General features: G+C 40.2%; 1 pseudogene; it reads left to right on the top strand.

The window, feature by feature from the left end:
* Window positions 1–62: 62 nt before the first annotated feature.
* The window catches only part of LOC135565153 (transient receptor potential cation channel subfamily M member 1-like), a 65,368-nt pseudogene continuing 39,798 nt past the window's right edge, over window positions 63–25,632 (top strand).

The following is a 25,632-nucleotide window of genomic DNA, read 5'->3' as shown; positions in this document are numbered from 1 at the left end:
TATATAGATTGATAACTAGACTGGGGGTTGCGTGGGAAATTAGTCAGGTACAACTAGATATCATGGAGATGGACGGTTCCGATGATTACAAACAGAGAATTGTATCCACGGGGGCCTGGTTGTGGAACTATCACCAGGGCCTAGTGGTGGAGCTATCACCAGGACCTATTGGTGGAGCTATCACGAGGACCTGGTGGAGGAGCTATCACGAGGGCCTGGTGATGGAGCTATCACAAGGGCCTGGTGGTGGAGCTATCACCAGGGCCTAGTGGTGGAGCTATCACGAGGGCCTAGTGGTGAAGCTATCAAGAGGGCCTAGTGGTGGAGCTATCATGAGGGCCTAGTGGTGGTGCTATCACAAGTGTCTGGTGGTAGAGCTATCACGAGGGCCTGGTGGTGGAGCTATCACAAGGGCCTGGTGGTGGAGCAATCACGAGGGCCTGGTGGTGGAGCTATCACGAGGGCCTGGTGGTGGAGCTATCAGTCATGGAGCTGCGACACGTAGCTCATTATCAGTGAATCTTTGGATTGGTTCGGTTCTGAAAAGTTTCAACAGACATAATTGTGCTATTAGCAGTGCATTCCTTGCTGGCATGTGACAGGCCTGCAGTCTTATTGCATTTGGGATGGTCTGGGCAACAACAAGGACGATACTGTTATCTTACTAAGAGGGTTGTTTAACTCTGAAGGGCTTGTTATGTACTGCAGGGTGTGTCTGTGGTTTATAAGGGCAGCTCCTGTTATTCAGAGACACAATTCACAATGAGAGGCTTCTGACTTCACTTAACATGCACACGCTCACACACACACACACACACACACACACACACACACACACACACACACACACACACACACACACACACACACGCTGCTGACTGTCTCCTGACGAGTGATAGAGTTGTAAACCGTGCTTGACCTTTGACACGTTCCCCAGTAATGCCGTTTTAATGACCCACTCCTTCATTTAACATAGAAGAAATGCCTGAAGAGAGAGTGCCATATGTCCTCAAAACACATTTAGTATCATTACTAGAATATTAGTATTTATCAGTATTAGTATTTATTAGTATTAGTATTTATTGGTATTAGTATTTATTAGTATTATCATTTATTAGTATTGGTATTTATTAGTGTTAGTATTTATCAGTATTAGTATTTATTAGTATTAGTATTTATTAGTATTAGTATTTATTAGTATTATCATTTATTAGTATTGGTATTTATTAGTGTTAGTATTTATTCGTATTAGTATTTATTAGTATTAGTATTTATTAGTATTAATATGTATTAATATTCGAATTGATTAGTATTAGTATTTATTAGTATTAGTATTTGTTAGTATTAGTATTTGTTAGTATTAGTATTTATTCGTATTAGTATTTGTTAGTATTAGTATTTGTTAGTATTAGTATTTATTAGTATTAGTATGTATTACTATTAGTATTCATTAGTATTAGTATTAGTTAGTATTAGTATTTATTAGTATTAGTATTTATTAGTATTAGTATTTATTAGTATTAGTATTTGTTAGTATTAGTATTTATTAGTATGAGTATTTATTAGTATTATTATTTGTTAGTATTAGTATTTGTTAGTATTTGTATTTATTAGTATTAGTATTTATTAGTATGAGTTAGTATTAGTATTTGTTAGTATAAGCTTTTCAAGGCCCTCCGAACGACACTCTCCAAAGTATACACTTAAAAGTATGTACTGAATCCCTGAAAGAGAGAGTTGACCTTTAACCCTTTACACGTGTCTTTGTTGTTGTTCTTTCATGGGCCTGTTAGATCACTGTGTTTCGTATGGGCTCAGAGGGCCAGCAGGATATCGAGATGTCCATACTGACAGCCTTGCTCAAAGGTAACCTGGGAAGGACACTCCACTGTTCTTCTGCTCTTTTACATCACTCTTAACACCACTGACTTTGCAGAGAGAGGATATTTCTCACATATGCTGGGATCGAAACATTTGATTTGAATCCCAGTCATAGTCTATAGAACAGATGAATTCTGGGATTGAAACCTTTGATTTGAATCCCAGTCATAGTCTATAGAACAGATGAATTCTGGGATTGAAACCTTTGATTTGAATCCCAGTCATAGTCTATAGAACAGATGAATGCTGGGATTGAGACATTTGATTTGAATCCCAGTCATAGTCTATAGAACAGATGAATGCTGGGATTGAGACATTTGATTTGAATCCCAGTCATAGTCTATAGAACAGATGAATGCTGGGATTGAGACATTGGATTTGAATCCCAGTCATAGTCTATAGAACAGATGAATGCTGGGATTGAGACATTTGATTTGAATCCCAGTCATAGTCTATAGAACAGATGAATGCTGGGATTGAGACATTTGATTTGAATCCCAGTCATAGTCTATAGAACAGATGAATGCTGGGATTGAGACATTTGATTTGAATCCCAGTCATAGCCTATAAAACAGATGAATGCTGGGATTGAGACATTTGATTTGAATCCCAGTCATAGCCTATTGAACAGCTGTGAAGTGTTTCAAGCTTAAACCAAAAAGCCTTGTTGGTGTTTGATTGTAGGCACCAACGCCTCTGCCCCTGACCAGCTGAGTCTAGCCCTGGCCTGGAACAGAGTGGACATCGCTAGGAGCCAGATCTTCGTCTACGGTCACCACTGGCCCATGAGTGGCAGCGTAAGTCTATGAACAACTTGGGAAACACGTGGCCATCACCATGGATACACAATGAACATCACCATGCTGGTCTAACAGGGTCTGATTCAGAGTTGTAATGAACAACACCATGCTGGTCTAACAGGGTCTGATTCAGAGTTGTAATGTACATCACCATGCTGGTCTAACAGGGTCTGATTCAGAGTTCTAATGTACATGGGTCTGATTCAGCGATCTGATTCAGAGTTAAATGAACATCAAAATGCTGGTCTAACAGGGTCTGAATGACCATCACCATGCTGGTCTAGCAGGGTCTGATTCAGAGTTGTAATGAACAACACCATGCTGGTCTAACAGGGTCTGATTCAGAGTTGTAATGTACATGGGTCTGATTCAGCGATCTGATTCAGAGTTGTAATGTACATCACCATGCTGGTCTAACAGGGTCTGATTCAGAGTTGTAATGAACAACACCATGCTGGTCTAACAGGGCCTGATTCAGAGTTGTAATGAACATCACCATGCTGGTCTAACAGGGCCTGATTCAGAGTTGTAATGAACAGCTTGCCATGCTGGTCAGCAGGGCCTGATTCAGAGTTGTAATGAACATCACCATGCTGGTCTAACAGGGCCTGATTCCAGGTTATAAATGAACAACACCATGCTGGTCTAACAGGGTCTGATTCAGAGTTGTAATGAACATCACCATGCTGGTCTAACAGGGTCCTGATTCAGAGTTGTAATGGACATGGGTCTGATTCAGCGATCTGATTCAGAGTTGTAATGTACATCACCATGCTGGTCCTAACAGGGTCTGATTCAGCGTTGTAATGTATGCCATGCTGGTCTAACAGGGTCTGATTCAGAGTTGTAATGGACATGGGTCTGATTCAGCGATCTGATTCAGAGTTGTAATGTACATCACCATGCTGGTCTAACGGGGTCTGATTCAGAGTTGTAATGGACATGGGTCTGATTCAGCGGTCTGATTCAGAGTTGTAATGAACAACACCATGCTGGTCTAACGGGGTCTGATTCAGAGTTGTAGTGAACATCAATCACCATGCTGGTCTAACAGGGTCTGATTCAGAGTTGCTTAATGGACATGGGTCTGATTCAGGATCTGATTCAGAGTTGTAATGGACATGGGTCTGATTCAGAGATCTGATTCAGAGATCTGATTCAGAGATCAGATAAGCACGTGCAACTTGACCTTTGACCTAAATCATTAATTGGCATCAGTGGGTTAGAGTACAGTTTGCACAATACGGCTGAAATAGGTTCAGCTTGCAGACCTCAAGTCAGAACAACTGCCCATATTCCAAAATAAATATTTTACCTGACCCCAAAAGGCATCAAATTCCTAAACATAGTGCACTACTTTGTCTAGAGCCCTATGGGACTTGGTCAGAACTAGTGCGCGATATAGGGAATAGGGTGCCATTTGGGACACAACCTGAAGCTCTAACCAACGGTGATGGTGAGACAACAACCTCCACTGCAGGTACTGTAACAGCTCCATGTGAACTGGGTCAACAAGGCTTTCACCCCTTCTGTGTTACCTTCCAGGCGGCCAACACCACGGCATCCCAGGAAGACCAGAGCCCGGTCCCAGCCCCGCGGTGGAGGTGGTGGGGCAGGGAAGGGCAAGGCCAGGGGTCAAGAAGGGCAAAGGAGGCAAAGGCCAAACCTGAACCTCCGGAAGAAACGGACCCCAGGAAGCTGGAGCTACGCAACTGGGTAAATCAATAACCAATACACTATATTCAACCCCTCAAACATACCAATACACTATATTCAACCCCCAAACATATCAATATAGTATATTCAACCTCAAACACATCAATATATAGTATATTCAACCATATCAATACACTATATTCAACCACATCAATACACTATATTCAACCCTCAAACACATCAATACACTATATTCAACCATATCAATACACTATATTCAACCCTCAACCACACATCAATACTATATTCAACCATATCAATACACTATATTCAACCATATCAATACACTATATTCAACCCTCAACCACATCAATACACTATATATTCAACCCTCAACCACATCAATACACTATATTCAACCATATCAATACACTATATTCAACCATATCAATATATGTTCACTACACTATATTCAACCCTCAAACACATCAACCATATCAATACACTATATTTCAACCCCTCAAACACATCAATACACTATATTCAACCATATCAATACACTATATTCAACCCTCAAACACATCAATACACTATATTCAACCCAATACAAACACATCAATACACTATATTCAATCCTCAATACACTATCAATACAATACTATATTCAACCCTCATATCAATACACTATATTCAACCACATCAATACACTATATTCAACCCATCAATACACTATATTCAACAATACTATATTCAACCACATCAATACACTATATTCAACAAACATATCAATACACTATATTCAACCCTCAAACACATCAATACACTATATTCAACCCAAACACATCAATACACTATATTCAACCATATCAATACACTATATTCAACCATATCAATACACTATATTCAACCTACACTATATTCAACCACATCAATACACTATATTCAACCATATCAATACACTATATTCAACCACATCAATACACTATATTCAACCCTCAAACACATCAATACACTATATTCAACCACATCAATACACTATATTCAACCCTCAAACACATCAATACACTATATTCAACCCTCAAACACATCAATACACTATATTCAACCACATCAATACACTATATTCAACCACATCAATACACTATATTCAACCATATCAATACACTATATTCAACCCTCAAACATATCAATACACTATATTCAACCACATCAATACACTATATTCAACCCTCAAACATATCAATACACTATATTCAACCATATCAATACACTATATTCAACCACATCAATACACTATATTCAACCCTCAAACACATCAATACACTATATTCAACCCTCAAACACATCAATACACTATATTCAACCATATCAATACACTATATTCAACCATATCAATACACTATATTCAACCATATCAATACACTATATTCAACCATATCAAAACACTATATTCAACCATATCAATACACTATATTCAAACACATCAATACACTATATTCAACCACATCAATACACTATATTCAACCATATCAATACACTATATTCAACCCTCAAACACATCAATACACTATATTCAACCATATCAATACACTATATTCAACCACATCAATACACTATATTCAACCATATCAATACACTATATTCAACCCTCAAACACATCAATACACTATATTCAACCATATCAATACACTATATTCAACCATATCAATACACTATATTCAACCATATCAATACACTATATTCAACCATATCAATACACTATATTCAACCCTCAACCACATCAATACACTATATTCAACCATATCAATACACTATATTCAACCATATCAATACACTATATTCAACCCTCAAACACATCAATACACTATATTCAACCACATCAATACACTATATTCAACCATATCAATACACTATATTCAACCCTCAAACACATCAATACACTATATTCAACCCTCAAACACATCAATACACTATATTCAATCCTCAAACACATCAATACACTATATTCAACCACATCAATACACTATATTCAACCACATCAATACACTATATTCAACCCTCAAACACATCAATACACTATATTCAACCATATCAATACACTATATTCAACCATATCAATACACTATATTCAACCCTCAAACACATCAATACACTATATTCAACCCTCAAACACATCAATACACTATATTCAACCACATCAATACACTATATTCAACCACATCAATGCACTATATTCAACCCTCAAACACATCAATACACTATATTCAACCATATCAATACACTATATTCAACCACATCAATACACTATATTCAACCCTCAAACACATCAATACACTATATTCAACCATATCAATACACTATATTCAACCATATCAATACACTATATTCAACCCTCAACCATATCAATACACTATATTCAACCATATCAATACACTATATTCAACCATATCAATACACTATATTCAACCATATCAATACACTATATTCAACCATATCAATACACTATATTCAACCCTCAAACACATCAATACACTATATTCAACCATATCAATACACTATATTCAACCACATCAATACACTATATTCAACCATACATATCAATAACACTATATTCAACCATATAATACACTATATTCAACCATATCAATACACTATATTCAACCATATCAATACACTATATTCAACCACATCAATACACTATATTCAACCATATCAATACACTATATTCAACCATATCAATACACTATATTCAACCACATCAATACACTATATTCAACCACATCAATACACTATATTCAACCATATCAATACACTATATTCAACCATATCAATACACTATATTCAACCATATCAATACACTATATTCAACCACATCAATACACTATATTCAACCATATCAATACACTATATTCAACCACATCAATACACTATATTCAACCATATCAATACACTATATTCAACCCTCAAACACATCAATACACTATATTCAACCCTCAACCATATCAATACACTATATTCAACCACATCAATACACTATATTCAACCATATCAATACACTATATTCAACCACATCAATACACTATATTCAACCATATCAATACACTATATTCAACCATATCAATACACTATATTCAACCACATCAATACACTATATTCAACCATATCAATACACTATATTCAACCATATCAATACACTATATTCAACCACATCAATACACTATATTCAACCACATCAATACACTATATTCAACCACATCAATACACTATATTCAACCATATCAATACACTATATTCAACCACATCAATACACTATATTCAACCACATCAATACACTATATTCAACCATATCAATACACTATATTCAACCATATCAATACACTATATTCAACCACATCAATACTATATTCAACCACATCAATACACTATATTCAACCACATCAATACACTATATTCAACCATATCAATACACTATATTCAACCACATCAATACACTATATTCAACCATATCAATACACTATATTCAACCATATCAATACACTATATTCAACCACATCAATACACTATATTCAACCACATCAATACACTATATTCAACCACATCAATACACTATATTCAACCATATCAATACACTATATTCAACCACATCAATACACTATATTCAACCACATCAATACACTATATTCAACCACATCAATACACTATATTCAACCACATCAATACACTATATTCAACCACATCAATACACTATATTCAACCATATCAATACACTATATTCAACCATATCAATACACTATATTCAACCACATCAATACACTATATTCAACCACATCAATACACTATATCATATCATTTCTATCTGAAGCAGTTATGTAGAGGATAATGCAAGTCACCTCTTTAATTCATATTTTAATGAGTGCTTATTCTTCCTGAATCGTGGCGTCAGGGTTTACCCACCTTTCATTACCACGACAACACTGATATTAAAGGTGTTTTATATTTATTTACACACTTTGCAGTTGGAATAAAACTGGGAAATGTAGAAAAAAAATACATGTGATAATGCCCTTTTAGTGTACAGAGCAGTTTGAAAAGACCGCCTGAAAATTCAGCGTGTTTTGGTGTGATGGAGTTTTGGGCCTGTCTGGTGACATCACCAGGCGGTAACTGAGTTCATAGACCAATAAGAAGAGAGTTCCCAAACCTCTCTTGTCAATAACAACAAGTATTCAGTTTTCCCCCTCCCCACTCAGACCACTCCCAGACAGTCCTCGCTAAATTCTAGTGTTTGAAATTATTCTTTGCTAAGAAGCTAATTTTGTTCATTTCTGATCATTTTTTTATCAACTTATGATTTGAAATGATTTGATATTGAGAAAAAAAAACGGCTGTATTGGACCTTAACGTTCTGTAATGCTGCCCCCTGCTGGACCCCACTTGTCAGTGGTGGTAATCCATAGCCTTACTGTCTCCTCTACTGTCTTCCTGGGTTCCTCCAGTACTGTAGGTGAACTCTCTGGAGCAGGCCATGATGGATGCCCTGGTGCTGAACAGGGTTATGGCACTTCTTAGGGCTAGGGGTCCCGGTAGCGGGATTAACTTCTGGTGAAACTGGAGGGCGCAATTCAAATAAATATTCATAAAAATTATGGATAGTAAACATTTATGTACATACAAGTGTCTTATATCAGTTGAAAGCTTCAATTATTGTTAATCTAACTGCACTGTCTGATTTACAGTAGCTGTTACAGCGAAAACATGCCATGCGATTATGTGAGGATGGCGCCCAATTTCAAAATATTTTTTCAAAATAGTTTCATAAATTCACAAATAGCGATTAAATATTCACTTACTTTTTGAAAATCTTCCTCTGATTTGTCATCCAAAGGGTCCCAGCTTTAACATTTAACAGTGTCGTTTTGTTAGATAAAATCCTTCTTTATATCCCAAAAGTCAGTCTAGTTGGCGCCATCGATTTGAGTAAATCACTTGTTCAAAATGCAGAGAAAGGAATCTGAAAATCTACCCTAAACTTTGTTTCAACAAGTCAAAATATGTTTCTATTAACTCCTCAGATACCCTAAAATGTAATCAAACGATAATATTTCTTACGGAAAGAAGTATGTTCAATAGGAAACCGATTTTAGCAGGAGCGTCCTGTCTTCATGGCGCTCAAACACAAATTTCAAGACTGTGTCACTCTACTAAAATGGATATTTCTTATTAATTTTGGAAGTTACAAGCCTGAAACCTTGAACATAGACTGCTAACACCATGTGGAAGCCATAGGAATTGCATCCTGGGAGCTAATTTGCAATATGCCCTTATACTATCCATTCTAAGAGGATGGTCTCTTAACAACAACAAAAATCTGGTTGGTTTTTCTTTGGATTTTCTCCTACCATATCTATTGTGTTATATTCTCCTACATTATTTCTACATTTCTACAAACTACAAACCAATTATATGCATATCCTGGCTTCAGGGCCTGAGCAACAGGCAGTTTACTTTGGGCCTGAACTCCAGGAAGTTTACTTTGGGCACGTCATTCAGACAGGAAGTGGAGAAAAAAAGGGACCTAGCCCTAAGAAGTTGAATGTGTTTCTCTACTGTAGGTGAACTCTCTGGAGCAGGCCATGATGGATGCCCTGGTGCTGGACAGGGTGGACTTCGTCAAGCTGCTGATAGAGAACGGTGTCAACATCCACCACTTCCTCACCATCCCTCGTCTGGAGGAACTCTACAACACGGTGAGATAGACAGACAGACAGACAGACAGACAGACAGACAGACAGACAGACAGACAGACAGACAGACAGACAGACAGACAGACAGACAGACAGACAGACAGACAGACAGACAGACAGATAGATAGATAGATAGATAGATAGATAGATAGATAGATAGATAGATAGATAGATAGATAGATAGATAGATGACTTTTTGATTTCTCCTAAATGAAAACTTTATTAACAGGGTTGGGTTCAATTCCATTTCTGTTAACTTCCAGAATTGATTTAAGTGGACTTGACCCCAACCTTGCTTCTAAATACATGTTAGTAGTATATACAAAAATCCATGAAGTATATTGTTGAGAATTGGATTTTTACGTGGCAAAACCAGATCAATACATCTGATGAGAAAAATCATTGCCACTGTGTTTTATGTGTTCAATTTCATTAATGATTACAGAATCAATATTTTGGGGGAAGTCTTTCAAAGAACAGGTTCATAATGCCCTTTCCATAATCCAAAGAAAACTAGAGAGAGATAGAGATAGAGAGAGAGACAGAGAGACAGAGAGAGAGACAGAGAGAGAGACAGAAAGACAGAGAGAGAGACAGAGAGAAAGATAGAGACAGAAAGACAGAGAGAGAGTGAGAGAGAGAGTGAGAGAGAGAGAGAGAGAGAGAGAGAGAGTGAGAGAGAGAGAGAGAGAGAGGAGAGAGAGAGAGAGAGAGAGAGAGAGAGAGAGAGAGACAGAGAGAGAGAGAGAGGGAGAGAGAGACAGAGAGAGAGAGACAGATCGACACAGAGAGAGAGAGAGAGAGAGAGAGAGAGAGAGAGACAGAGAGAGAGAGACTATTATCTACCTCACTTGCTTTGTTATGTTAAAACATGTTTCCCATGTTATGTTGATTGTTTTTACAGAGGCTGGGCCCAACGAATACTCTGCACTTTGTAGTTAGAGACGTTAAAAAGGTACCGTTTCCTTCTATTATTCAACCTTTATGTGGACAGGGAGTCAATGACATGTTTACAATATCCATCAACAATACAAAGGACTTATGACTGGTTTCATTAGGGTGTTATGACTGGTTTCATTAAGGTGTTATGACTGGTTTCATTAGGGTGTTATGACTGGTTTCATTAGGGTGTTATGACTGGTTTCATAAAGGTGTTATGACTGGTTTCATTAGGGTGTTATGACTGGTTTCATTAAGGTGTTATGACTGGTTTCATTAGGGTGTTATGACTGGTTTCATTAAGGTGTTATGACTGGTTTCATTAGGGTGTTATGACTGGTTTCATTAGGGTGTTATGACTGGTTTCATTAGGGTGTTATGACTGGTTTCATAAAGGTGTTATGACTGGTTTCATTAGGGTGTTATGACTGGTTTCATTAAGGTGTTATGACTGGTTTCATTAGGGTGTTATGACTGGTTTCATTAGGGTGTTATGACTGGTTTCATTAAGGAGTTATGTATATATATAATATTGACCCCCATATAGTAAAGTGATACCTAATATTGACCCCCTATAGTAAAGTGTTACCTAATATTGACCCCCTATAGTAGTGTTACCTGATATTGACCCCCTATAGTAAAGTAATACCTAATATTGACCCCCTATAGTAAAGTGTTACCTGATATTGACCCCCTATAGTAAAGTAATACCTAATATTGACCCCCTATAGTAAAGTGTTACCTAATATTGACCCCCTATAGTAAAGCGTTACCTAATATTGACCCCATATAGTAGTGATACCTAATATTGACCCCCTATAGTAAAGTGTTACCTAATATTGACCCCCATATAGGAAAGTGTTACCTAATATTGACCCCCTATAGTAAAGTGTTACCTAATATTGACCCCCTATAGTAAAGTGTTACCTAATATTGACCCCCATATAGGAAAGTGTTACCTAATATCGACCCCCTATAGTAAAGTGTTACCTAATATTGACCCCCTATAGTAAAGTGTTACCTAATATTGACTCCCATATAGTAAAGTGATACCTAACATTAACCCCCTATAGTAAAGCGTTACCTAATATTGACCCCCTATAGTAAAGTGTTACCTAATATTGACCCCCTATAGTAAAGTGTTACCTAATATTGACCCCCTATAGTAAAGTGTTACCTAACATTGACCCCCTATAGTAACGTGAAAACAGTAACAGTATAATGATGATGGTTGTTTGGTGTTTCAGGGAAATCTTCCACCGGATTACCAGATCACCTTGATCGATATCGGATTGGTCCTGGAGTTCCTGATGGGCGGGGCTTATCGCTGTAACTACACCAGGAAACAGTTCCGCACCCTCTACAACAACCTCTACGGTTTAAAAAGAGTGAGGAGAAACACTCCCTTTACAGATCTGAATATAATACACTGGACACGCCAACATGTAAAGTGTTGCTCCTATTTTTCATGAGCTGAAATAAAAGATCACAGAAATGTTTTTATACTCACGTAAAGCTTATTTCTCTTAATAAATGGTGTGTATACATTTGTTTACTTCCCGGTTAGTGAGCATTTCTCCTTTGCCAAGATAATCCATCCACCAGAGAGGTGTGGCATATCAAACAGCATGATCGTTACACAGGTGCACCTTGTGCTGGGGACAAACATGTGCAGTTTTGTCACACAACACAATGCCACATATGTCTCAAGTTTTGAACGAGCGTGCAATTGGCACGCAAACTGCAGGAAGGTCTTGCCAGAGAATTGAATGTTCATTTCTCTACCATAAGCCGCCTCCAACGTCATTTTAGAGAATTTGGCAGTACGTCCAACCGGCATCACAACCCCAGACCACGACCTCCACATCCAGATTCTTCACCTGCAGGATCGTATGAGACCCGCCACTCGGACAGCTGATGAAACTGTGGGTTTGCACAACCAAAGAATTTCTGCAAAAACTGCCAGAAACCGTCTCAGGAAGCACATCTGCGTCCTTGTCGTCCTCACCAGGGTCTTGACCTGACTGCAGTTCGGCGTCATAACCGACTTCAGTTGGCAAATGCTCACCTTCGATGACCACTGGCACGCTGGAGAAGTGTGCTCTTCACGGATGAATCCCGGTTTCAACTGTACCGGGCAGATGGCAGATAGCGTGTATGGTGTTGTGTGGGCAAGCGGTTTGCTGATGTCAACGTTGTGAACAGAGAGCCCCATGGTGGCAGTGGGGTTATTGTATGGGCAGGCATAAGCTCCTAACACAATAGAATTTTATCTATGGAAATTTGAATGCATGGAGATACCATGACGAGATCTTGAGGCCCATTTTCGTGACATTCATCTGCCGCCATCACCTCATGTTTCAACATGATAATGCACTGCCCGTTCACAAGGATCTGTACACAATTCCCGGATGCTGAAAATGTCCCAGTTCTTCCATGGAAGATATGTTACCCACTGAGCATGTTTGGGATGCTCTGGATCGATGTGTACGACAGCTTGTTCCGGTTCCCACAGCCATTGAAGAGCAGTGGGACAACATTTCACAGGCCACAATAAACAGCCTGATCAACTCTATGCGAAGGAGATGTGTCTCGCTGCATGAGTCAAATGGCGGTCACACCAGATACTGACCAATGCATGCCTGTATTCCCAGTCATGTGAAATCCATAGATTAGGGCCTAATGAATCAAATCAAATCAAATGTATTTATAAAGTCCTTTTTGCATCCGCCTATGTCACAAAGTACAGAAACTCAACCTAAAACCCCAAACAGGAAGCAACACAGACGTAGAAGCACATTATTTGAAAATAAATAATGAATTTATTTTAATTGATTGATTTCCTTATATGAACTGTAACTCAGTAAAACATTTGAAATTGTTGCGTGCTGCGTTTAAATATTTTTGTTCAGTGTAATAATAACTTTAATAATAATAATATATAAAATGCTAATGCTAATGCTAACATGAATGCTAATGTTAATCATGCTAATTAAATGCTGTCTCCTCCCCTTGTTTTGTTTCCCAGCCGAAAGCTTTAAAAATGTTAGGACTGGAGGTGAGTGTCTCGTCTTTCACTTAGCACCGTTGTTCTACTTAGCAACATTTTACATTTACATATTGTAATGACCCTGAGTTTATAAGCGCGGAAATCGACACTGCCGCACGAGCATGCTTTTGCGGCACAGTCGATAGCACGCTGGACTTCGGGTTAAGAAGGTTGAGGGTTCGAGGCCTGCTCCCTGCCTGTTTCATTACAATATCATCCATACCAATACAATAACCACTTGAATTCATTTCTGTATACAGGGGAGAATCCACTTAGTCTCCCATTGGTATCAATGCATGTCTAAGCAAACGTTTGACTTCAGTGAAGTGAAGTTAAGATTCGCCCTACATCCAATACTTCATATTTCTAATGTCCATCTGATTCATACCAGGACGACGAGCCAGGAGGAAAAGGCAACAGTAAAGGGAAGAAGAAGAAGAAGAAGAAAGAGGAAGAGATCGACATCGATGTGGACGACCCGGAGGTCAGCCGCTTCCAGTACCCGTTCCATGAGCTGATGGTGTGGGCCGTTCTCATGAAGCGTCAGAAGATGGCTCTGTTCCTGTGGAAGAGGGGGGAAGAGGCCATGGCCAAAGCTCTGGTGGCCTGTAAGCTGTACAAGGCCATGGCCCACGAGTCGTCTCAGAGTGAACTGGTGGACGACATCTTCCAGGACCTGGAAAACAATTCCAAGTTAGTGAGGGGCTAGCTAGCAGAAAGGTTTAGATTTAACAGTGTTGGGGTCAAGTTAGTGAGGGCTAGCTAGCAGAAAGGTTAGATTTAACAGTGTGGGGGTCAAGTTAGTGAGGCGCTAGCTAGCAGAAAGGTTTAGATTTAACAGTGTTGGGGTCAAGTTAGTGAGGGCTAGCTAGCAGAAAGGTTAGATTTAACAGTGTGGGGGTCAAGTTAGTGAGGCGCTAGCTAGCAGAAAGGTTTAACAGTGTTGGGGTCAAGTTAGTGAGGGGCTAGCTAGCAGAAAGGTTAGATTTAACAGTGTGGGGGTCAAGTTAGTGAGGGACTAGCTAGCAGAAAGGTTTAGATTTAACAGTGTTGGGGTCAAGTTAGTGAGGGACTAGCTAGCAGAAAGGTTAGATTTAACAGTGTGGGGGTCAAGTTAGTGAGGGACTAGCTAGCAGAAAGGTTAGATTTAACAGTGTGGGGGTCAAGTTAGTGAGGGGCTAGCTAGCAGAAAGGTTAGATTTAACAGTGTGGGGGTCAAGTTAGTGAGGGACTAGCTAGCAGAAAGGTTTAGATTTAACAGTGTTGGGGTCACGTTAGTGAGGGGCTAGCTAGCAGAAAGCTTTTCAAGGCTAGCTAGCAGAAAGGTTTAGATTTAACAGTGTTGGGGTCAAGTTAGTGAGGGGCTAGCTTGCAGAAAGGTTTCAATCCAACAGCATTGGGATCACGTTAGTGAGGGACTAGCTAGCAGAAAGGTTTCAGTCCAACAGTGTTGGGATCACGTTAGTGAGGGACTAGCTAGCAGAAAGGTTTCAATCCAACAGCATTGGGATCACGTTAGTGAGGGACTAGCTAGCAGAAAGGTTTCAGTCCAACAGTGTTGGGATCACGTCAGTGAGGGACTAGCTAGCAGAAAGGTTTCAGTCCAACAGTGTTGGGATCACGTTAGTGAGGGACTAGCTAGCAGAAAGGTTTCAATCTAACAGCGTTGGGGTCACGTTAGTGAGGGACTAGCTAGCAGAAAGATTTAACAGCGTTGGGATCAAGTTAGTGAGGACTAGCTAGCAGAAGGCTTCAGTCCAACAGCATTGGGATCACGTTAGTGAGGACTAGCTAGCAGAAAGGTTTCAGTCCAACAGTGTTGGGATCACGTTAGTGAGGGACTAGCTAGCAGAAAGGTTTCAGTCCAACAGTGTGGGATCAAGTTAGTGAGGACTAGCTAGCAGAAAGGTTTCAGTCCAACAGTGTGGGGATCACGTTAGTGAGGGACTAGCTAGCAGAAAGGTTTCAGTCCAACAGTGTGGGGATCACGTTAGTGAGGGACTAGCTAGCAGAAAGGTTCACGTTAGTGAGGACTAGCTAGCAGAAAGGTTCACGTTAGTGAGGGACTAGCAGCAAAGGTTCACGTTAGTGAGGACTAGCTAGCAGAAAGGTTCACGTTAGTGAGGGACTAGCTAGCAGAAAGGTTCACGTTAGTGAGAGGCTAGCTAGCAGAAAGGTTCACGTTAGTGAGGGACTAGCTAGCAGAAAGGTTCACGTTAGTGAGAGGCTAGCTAGCAGAAAGGTTCACGTTAGTGAGAGGCTAGCTAGCAGAAGGTTCACGTTAGTGAGGACTAGCTAGCAGAAAGATTTAACAGCGTTGGGATCAGTTAGTGAGGGACTAGCTAGCAGAAGGCTTCAGTCCAACAGCATTGGGATCACGTTAGTGAGGGACTAGCTAGCAGAAAGGTTTCAATCTAACAGTGTTGGGATCACGTTAGTGAGGACTAGCTAGCAGAAAGGTTTCAGTCCAACAGTGTTGGGATCAAGTTAGTGAGGGACTAGCTAGCAGAAGGTTTCAGTCAACAGTGTGGGGATCACGTTAGTGAGGGACTAGCTAGCAGAAGGTTTCAGTCCAACATTGTGGGGATCACGTTAGTGAGGGACTAGCTAGCAGAAAGGTTCACGTTAGTGAGGACTAGCTAGCAAAAGGTTCACGTTAGTGAGGGACTAGCTAGCAGAAAGGTTCACGTTAGTGAGGGACTAGCTAGCAGAAAGGTTCACGTTAGTGAGGACTAGCTAGCAGAAAGGTTCACGTTAGTGAGAGGCTAGCTAGCAGAAAGGTTCACGTTAGTGAGGGACTAGCTAGCAGAAAGGTTCACGTTAGCGAGGGCTAGCTAGCAGAAAGGTTCACGTTAGTGAGAGGCTAGCTAGCAGAAGGTTCACGTTAGTGAGGACTAGCTAGCAGAAGGTTCACGTTAGTGAGGGACTAGCTAGCAGAAAGGTTCATGTTAGTGAGGACTAGCTAGCAGAAAGGTTCACGTTAGTGAGGACTATCTAGCAGAAGGTTCGCGTTAGTGAGGACTAGCTAGCAGAAAGGTTCATGTTAGTGAGGGACTAGCTAGCAGAAAGGTTCACGTTAGTGAGGACTATCTAGCAGAAAGGTTCACGTTAGTGAGGACTAGCTAGCAGAAAGGTTCACGTTAGTGAGAGGCTAGCTAGCAGAAAGGTTCACGTTAGTGAGGGACTAGAGCAGAAGGTTCACGTTAGTGAGGGACTAGCGAAGGTTCACGTTAGTGAGGACTATGTAGAAGGTTCACGTTAGTGAGGACTAACTAGCAGAAGGTTCACGTTGTGAGGGACTAGCAGCAGAAAGGTTCACGTTAGTGAGAGGCTAGCTAGCAGAAAGGTTCACGTTAGTGAGGGCTAGCTAGCAGAAAGGTTTAACAGCGTTGGGGTCACGTTAGTGAGGGCTAGCTAGCAGAAAGGTTTAACAGCGTTGGGGTCACGTTAGTGAGAGGCTAGCTAGCAGAAGGTTTAACAGCGTTGGGGTCACGTTAGTGAGAGGCTAGCTAGCAGAAAGGTTTAACAGCGTTGGGGTCATGTTAGTGAGGGCTAGCTAGCAGAAAGGTTTAACAGCGTTGGGGTCACGTTAGTGAGGGCTAGCTAGCAGAAAGGTTTAACAGCGTTGGGGTCACGTTAGTGAGGGCTAGCTAGCAGAAGGTTCACCTTAGTGAGGGACTAGCTAGCAGAAAGGTTCACCTTAGTGAGGGACTAGCTAGCAGAAAGGTTCACGTTAGTGAGGAAATTCAGGAAGCAAACTCAAATTCCAAATAAGAAAATTGGAATTGTAAATGGAATTGACCCCTAAGCACAACGTCTTCTTTCTTCCCTCCTCAGAGAGTTTGGCCAGCTGGCCTACGAGCTCCTAGACCAGTCCTATAAGCACGATGAGCAGGTGGCCATGAAACTACTGACCTATCAGCTAAAGAACTGGAGCGACTCTACCTGCCTGAAACTGGCTGTAGCCGCCAAGCACAGAGACTTCATCGCCCACACCTGCAGTCAGATGCTGCTCACTGATATGTGGATGGGATGTCTGAGAATGGGCAAGAGGAACGGGTTCAAGGTGGGTTAAAGACCTGAACATGGCCAAGCGATAGCAGAGAGCCAATCAACCCATTTACCTGTGACTGTATTCATGATACATCACTGCCTCACGTGTCTTATTGCTTTCATAAAACTGTTACCAACATACCAACAAATTAACAATAAATTACATATTTCTCCTTTTTTTTAGATAAGTAAATTCATAAAATGTCATTATTTCACCAGAAGATATAGTCCAGACAAAAATCCTGGATGTTAGTTATTTTGGTCAAGTTGCTACAGACGCCACCCAGTCGTTAATTATTTTTGCATGGTTGCTATGCAAAAAGGACTGATCATCCGTTCTGAACAAAATGGTTGCTATGCAGGCTGGATAACGTTCTTGTCACTTGCTAGCTAGCTAGCTAGACAACTTCAGCTAACTCAGTCATGTCAAACGTTGAACCTGGAATCAAATCAAATGGTACTTTATCACAGGCTCCGAATACAGCTGGTGTAGACTTTACATTGAAATGCTTTCTTATGAACCTTCTCCAAAGATGCAGAATTTAAAAAGTTATAATAATAAAAACATCTGTGTGTGTGTAACGTTTGAATGTGTGAGGGGATTTGTGTGGGAGTGACTGTGTAGTGTGAGTATATGGTGTGTATACAGTACTTCCATTCATTTTTTCAATTGGTACCAGTGGACCAGGCCTTAGATGAGTCTTGTGAGGCTTGTGGGCATCCTAGAGCAAAACAACCAACATCTACGTGTTTGTGAGAGTCTCCACAGATGGGTCAGATTAGTGTGCATCCCAAACGGTTCGGAGGCTACAGACAGAAGTTGGCAGATCAGCTGTACCAACTTAAAAAATTCCCAAGAGGCTTTTAGGGGTCATAGAGTAAATCGGAGAACACCATCTTGTTCATGAGAGACTCATCTTTCCATAGCAAGATTTGTAGGCCACAGACAATTTTATGAGAAGATTGATTTTCAGGATGTCTCATGGTCTGACAAAACACTGCGGGAGCTCTGTCACCTTTCACCGCAGATGGGTGGTCTCATGGTCTGACAAACACCGTGGCAGCTCTGTCACCTTTCACCGCAGATGGGCTGTCTCATGGTCTGACAAACACCGTGGCAGCTCTGTCACCTTTCACCGCAGATGGGATGTCTCATGGTCTGACAAACACCGTGGCAGCTCTGTCACCTTTCACCGCAGATGGGTTGTCTCATGGTCTGACAAACACTGTGGCAGCTCTGTCACCTTTCACCGTGGGCGGTGGGTTGAGATGCATCAATGCAAAAACAGATACACTGCTCGTCGATCATCTCAGTCCAAAATCATGGACGTTAATATGGAGTTTGTCCCCCATTTGCGGCTATAACAGCCTCCCCTCTTCTGGGAAGGCATTAATATGGAGTTGGTCCCCCTTTGCTGCTATAACAGCCTCCTCTTCTGGGAAGGCTTTCCACTAGATGTTGGAACATTGCTGAGGGGACACTGATGTTGGGCCTGACTCTCAATCGGCGTTCCAATTCATCCCAAAGGTGTTCGATGGGGTTGCGGTCAGGGCTCCTCGCAGGCCAGTCAAGTTCATCCACAAAGATCTTGACAAACCATTTCTGTATGGACCTTGCTTTGTACACGGGGGCATTGTTATTTTGAAACAGGAAAGGGCTTTCCCCAAACTGTTGCCACGAAGTTGGAAGCACAGAATTGTCTCAAATGTCATTGTATGCTGTAGTGTTAAGATTTCCCTTCACTGGAACTAAGGGGCCTGAACCATGAAAAACAGCCCCAGACCATTATTCCTCCTCCACCAAACTTCACAGTTGATACTATTGCATTGGGTCAGGTAGCGTTCTCCTGGTATCTGCCAAACCCAGATTTGTCTCGCATTTCCACTGCTCCAGAGTCCAATGCCGGTGAGCTTTACACCACTCCAGCCGACGTTTGACATTGCGCATGATGATGTTAGGCTTGTGTGCGGCTGCTCGGCCATGGAAACCAATTTCATGAAGCTTCCAACGAACAGTTCTTGTGACGTTTTTCCTCAGGCAGTTTGGAACTCGGTAGTGAGTGTTGTAACCGAGGACAGACCATTTTTACTCACTACACGCTCAGCACTCGGCGGTCCCGTTCTGTGAGCTTGTGTGGCCTACCACTTCACGGCTGAGCCGTTGTTGCTCTAGACGTTCCACTTCACAATAACCGCACTTACAGCTGATCGGGGCCTAGCAGGGCAGAAATGTAATGAACTAATAACTTGCTTGAAAAGGTGGCATACTATGACGGTGCCACATTGAAAGTCACTGAGCTCTGTCCGTAATGGGTGTGGCTGAAAAGCCAAATCCACATACTGCTGGTGTATGTGGTGTATCTCTAGTTTAAACTGACAGATTTTTATTGGGATTTTTGTATTACTCCTATTGATTTCCGCAGGGTGCAGACATTGACCTTAAGGGGTTAAAACCTCTACAGGATCTGTGGGTCCCCCCGCAGGACGGTTGAGCTAATCTAGGCTAATGTGATTAACATGAGGTTATAAGTAACAAGAATATTTCCCAGGATATAGACATATCTGATATTGACAGAAAGCTTAAATTCTTGTTAATCTAAATGCACTGTCCAATTTACCGTAGCTATTACAGTGAAATAATACGATGCTATTGTTTGAGGAGACTGCACATGAACTTATGAACTTAAAAATGTATTAATAAACCAATTTGGCACATTTGGGCTTGATACAACAATTTGAACTGAAATGCAGTGGTTCATTGGACCCATCTAAAACTTTGCACATACACTGTTGCCATCTAGTGGGCAAAATCTAAATTGCACCTGGGCTGGAATAATACATTATGGCCTTTCTCTTGCATTTCAAAGATGATGGTACAAAAAAATATTTTAAAAACACATTTTTCTTTGTATTATCTTTTACCAGATCTAATGTGTTTTATTCTCCTACATTCATTTGACATTTACACAAACTCCAAAGTGTTTCCTTTCAAACTGTATCAATAATATGCATATCCTTGCTTCAGGTCCTGAACTACAGGCAGTTAGATTTGTCTATGTCAAATGCTTTCATGTCATTTTAGGCGAAAATTGAAAGAAGGGTCAGATCTTTTAAGCTAACTCACTGGTAACATTTTACATTAGGCTAACACATTGGTAACATTTTACATTAGGCTAACATATTGGTAACATTTTACATTAGGCTAACACATTGGTAACATTTTACATTAGGCTAACACATTGGTAACATTTTACATTAGGCTAACACATTGGTAACATTTTACATTAGGCTAACACATTGGTAACATTTTACATTAGGCTAACACATTGGTAACATTTTACATTAGGCTAACATATTGGTAACATTTTACATTAGGCTAACACACTGGTTACACTTTACATTAGGCTAACATATTGGTAACATTTTACATTAGGCTAACACATTGGTTACACTTTACATTAGGCTAACATATTGGTAACATTTTACATTAGGCTAACACACTGGTTACACTTTACATTAGGCTAACATATTGGTAACATTTTACATTAGGCTAACATATTGGTAACATTTTACATTAGGCTAACATATTGGTAAAATTTTACATTAGGCTAACATATTGGTAACATTTTACATTAGGCTAACATATTGGTAAAATTTTACATTAGGCTAACACACTGGTTACACTTTACATTAGGCTAAAACATTGGTAACATTTTACATTAGGCTAACACATTGGTTACACTTTACATTAGGCTAAAACATTGGTAACATTTTACATTAGGCTAACGCATTGGTAACATTTTACATTAGGCTAAAACATTGGTAATATTTTACATTAGGCTAACATATTGGTAATATTTTACATTAGGCTAACACATTGGTAACATTTTACATTAGGCTAACATATTGGTAACATTTTACATTAGGCTAAAACATTGGTAACATTTTACATTAGGCTAACACATTGGTAACATTTTACATTAGGCTAAAACATTGGTAACATTTTACATTAGGCTAACACATTGGTAACATTTTACATTAGGCTAAAACATTGGTAATATTTTACATTAGGCTAACATATTGGTAATATTTTACATTAGGCTAACACATTGGTAACATTTTACATTAGGCTAACATATTGGTAACATTTTACATTAGGCTAACACACTGGTTACACTTTACATTAGGCTAACATATTGGTAACATTTTACATTAGGCTAACATATTGGTAACATTTTACATTAGGCTAAAACATTGGTAACATTTTACATTAGGCTAACACACTGGTTACACTTTACATTAGGCTAACATATTGGTAACATTTTACATTAGGCTAACATATTGGTAACATTTTACATTAGGCTAAAACATTGGTAACATTTTACATTAGGCTAACATATTGGTAACATTTTACATTAGGCTAACACATTGGTAACATTTTACATTAGGCTAACACATTGGTAACATTTTACATTAGGCTAAAACATTGGTAACATTTTACATTAGGCTAACATATTGGTAACATTTTACATTAGGCTAACACATTGGTAACATTTTACATTAGGCTAACATATTGGTAACATTTTACATTAGGCTAACATATTGGTAACATTTTACATTAGGCTAACACATTGGTAACATTTTACATTAGGCTAACATATTGGTAACATTTTACATTAGGCTAACATATTGGTAACATTTTACATTAAGCTAACATATTGGTAACATTTTACATTAAAGTATACTCAATGTAAAGTATTTGAGTATAAGGTATACTTTATACTAGGTTTGCAAATTATTTATAAGGAGTTTATAGCCCGTTAATAATTGGTGTATAGATGGTTTATAAATATGTAATACACTAATAACTGGTCGAGAATGTGTGGTTTTGTGTCATTTTGGTGCTTGAGACAAATAGCAGTTCAACTGAAATCCTTCTTCTCTCATCTCTGTGTCCCACAGGTGATATTTGGCATAATTTTCCCACCTTCGATTCTCCTCATGGATTTTCGACTCGGGGAGGAAGTGACATGTCAAGCCCCAGCGGAGAACGAAGAAGAAGCGAAGGACAAAGACGATGACAATAAATCCAGCAAGGTGAACGCTGACAGTCAAGCAATCTGATTGGTTGATTGATTGATTGATTGATTGGTCGGTCGGTCATCAGTGGATTGCTTGATTGGTTTATCTGTTTTTTTTATAATACTTAATACTACTTTACATTTAATACTACATTCAAATGTACTGTAAAGTCCTGTATGTAAATTCCTGACGGTCGTTTCTGTCGACCGTGCTTTCAGGAAGTGAATGTAAATTCATGGCGGTTGTTTCTGTCGACCATGCTTTCAGGAAGTGAATGTAAATTCATGGCGGTTGTTTCTGTCGACCATGCTTTCAGGAAGTGAATGTAAATTCATGGCGGTCGTTTCTGTCGACCATGCTTTCAGGAAGTGAATGTAAATTCATGGCGGTTGTTTCTGTCGACTATGCTTTCAGGAAGTGAATGTAAATTCATGACGGTTGTTTCTGTCGACCATGCTTTCAGGAAGTGAATGTAAATTCATGACGGTTGTTTCTGTCGACCATGCTTTCAGGAAGTGAATGTAAATTCATGGCGGTTGTTTCTATCGACCATGCTTTCAGGAAGTGAATGTAAATTCATGACGGTTGTTTCTGTCGACCGTGCTTTCAGGAAGTGAATGTAAATTCATGGCGGTTGTTTCTGTCGACCATGCTTTCAGGAAGTGAATGTAAATTCCTGACGGTCGTTTCTGTCGACCATGCTTTCAGGAAGTGAATGTAAATTCATGACGGTCGTTTCTGTCGACCATGCTTTCAGGAAGTGAATGTAAATTCCTGACGGTCGTTTCTGTCGACCATGCTTTCAGGAAGTGAATGTAAATTCATGACGGTTGTTTCTGTCGGCCATGCTTTCAGGAAGTGAATGTAAATTCATGACGGTTGTTTCTGTCGGCCATGCTTTCTGGAAGTGAATGTAAATTCATGGCGGTTGTTTCTGTCGACCATGCTTTCAGGAAGTGAATGCTGATGGGGTGTCCAGAAAGGGGGATGAAGAAGAAAGCTCCGTAAAAAAGAGAAGAGTTCCAATCGGAAAGAAGATCTATGAATTCTACAACACTCCTTTCACCAAATTCTGGTTCAACACGGCAAGTAGACTTTTAATACAAACAACAACAAAAAATGTTATTTAGGAAGCATTTCTCAACACCACAGACTTTGGAAATTTACTTTTGTGAATCCTTGGTTTTGTTGTTTTGAAATGACTATCAGCACAGAGGTGACAAATAGACCTTATCCACAGATAATATACTACTATTTAATATAATGATAATATGATATCAGCTAATGGTGATCTGAAGATGTGTGATTATTGATCGACAGCACTTTGTCTTGTGGCCTAAAACACCACTGCTGCCCCGACCTCTGGTCTTGTGTCCTAAAACACCACTGCTACCCCGACCTCTGGTCTTGTGGCCTAAAACACCACTGCTGCCCCGACCTCTGGTCTTGTGTCCTAAAACACCACTGCTGCCCGACCTCTGGTCTTGTGTCCTAAAACACCACTGCTGCCCGACCTCTGGTCTTGTGTCCTAAAACACCACTGCTACCCTGACCTCTGGTCTTGTGTCCTAAAACACCACTGCTGCCCGACCTCTGGTCTTGTGTCCTAAAACACCACTGCTGCCCGACCTCTGGTCTTGTGTCCTAAAACACCACTGCTACCCTGACCTCTGGTCTTGTGTCCTAAAACACCACTGCTACCCCGACCTCTGGTCTTGTGTCCTAAAACACCACTGCTACCCCGACCTCTGGTCTTGTGTCCTAAAACACCACTGCTGCCCGACCTCTGGTCTTGTGTCCTAAAACACCACTGTTGCCCCGACCTCTGGTCTTGTGTCCTAAAACACCACTGCTGCCCGACCTCTGGTCTTGTGTCCTAAAACACCACTGCTGCCCGACCTCTGGTCTTGTGTCCTAAAACACCACTGTTGCCCCGACCTCTGGTCTTGTGTCCTAAAACACCACTGTTGCCCCGACCTCTGGTCTTGTGTCCTAAAATACCACCGCTACCCCGACCTCTGGTCTTGTGTTCTAAAACACAACTGCTGCCTGACCTCTGGTCTTGTGTTCTAAAACACCACTGCTGCCCGATCTCTGGTCTTGTGTTCTAAAACACCACTGCTGCCCGACCTCTGGTCTTGTGTTCTAAAACACCACTGCTACCCCGACCTCTGGTCTTGTGTCCCTAAAACACCACTGCTGCCTGACCTCTGGTCTTGTGTCCTAAAACACCACTGCTGCCTGACCTCTGGTCTTGTGTCCCTAAAACACCACTGCTGCCCCACGACCTCTGGTCTTGTGTCCTAAAACACCACTGCTACCCGACCTCTGGTCTTGTGTCCTAAAACACCCCTGCTGCCCCGACCTCTGGTCTTGTGTCCTAAAACACCCCTGCTGCCCCCGACCTCTGGTCTTGTGTCCTAAAACA

The sequence above is a fragment of the Oncorhynchus nerka genome, linkage group LG27 (genome assembly GCF_034236695.1).
Source record: "Oncorhynchus nerka isolate Pitt River linkage group LG27, Oner_Uvic_2.0, whole genome shotgun sequence".
Classification (NCBI taxonomy): Eukaryota; Metazoa; Chordata; class Actinopteri; order Salmoniformes; family Salmonidae; genus Oncorhynchus; species Oncorhynchus nerka.
This window is presented reverse-complemented; position numbering and strand designations above follow the sequence as displayed.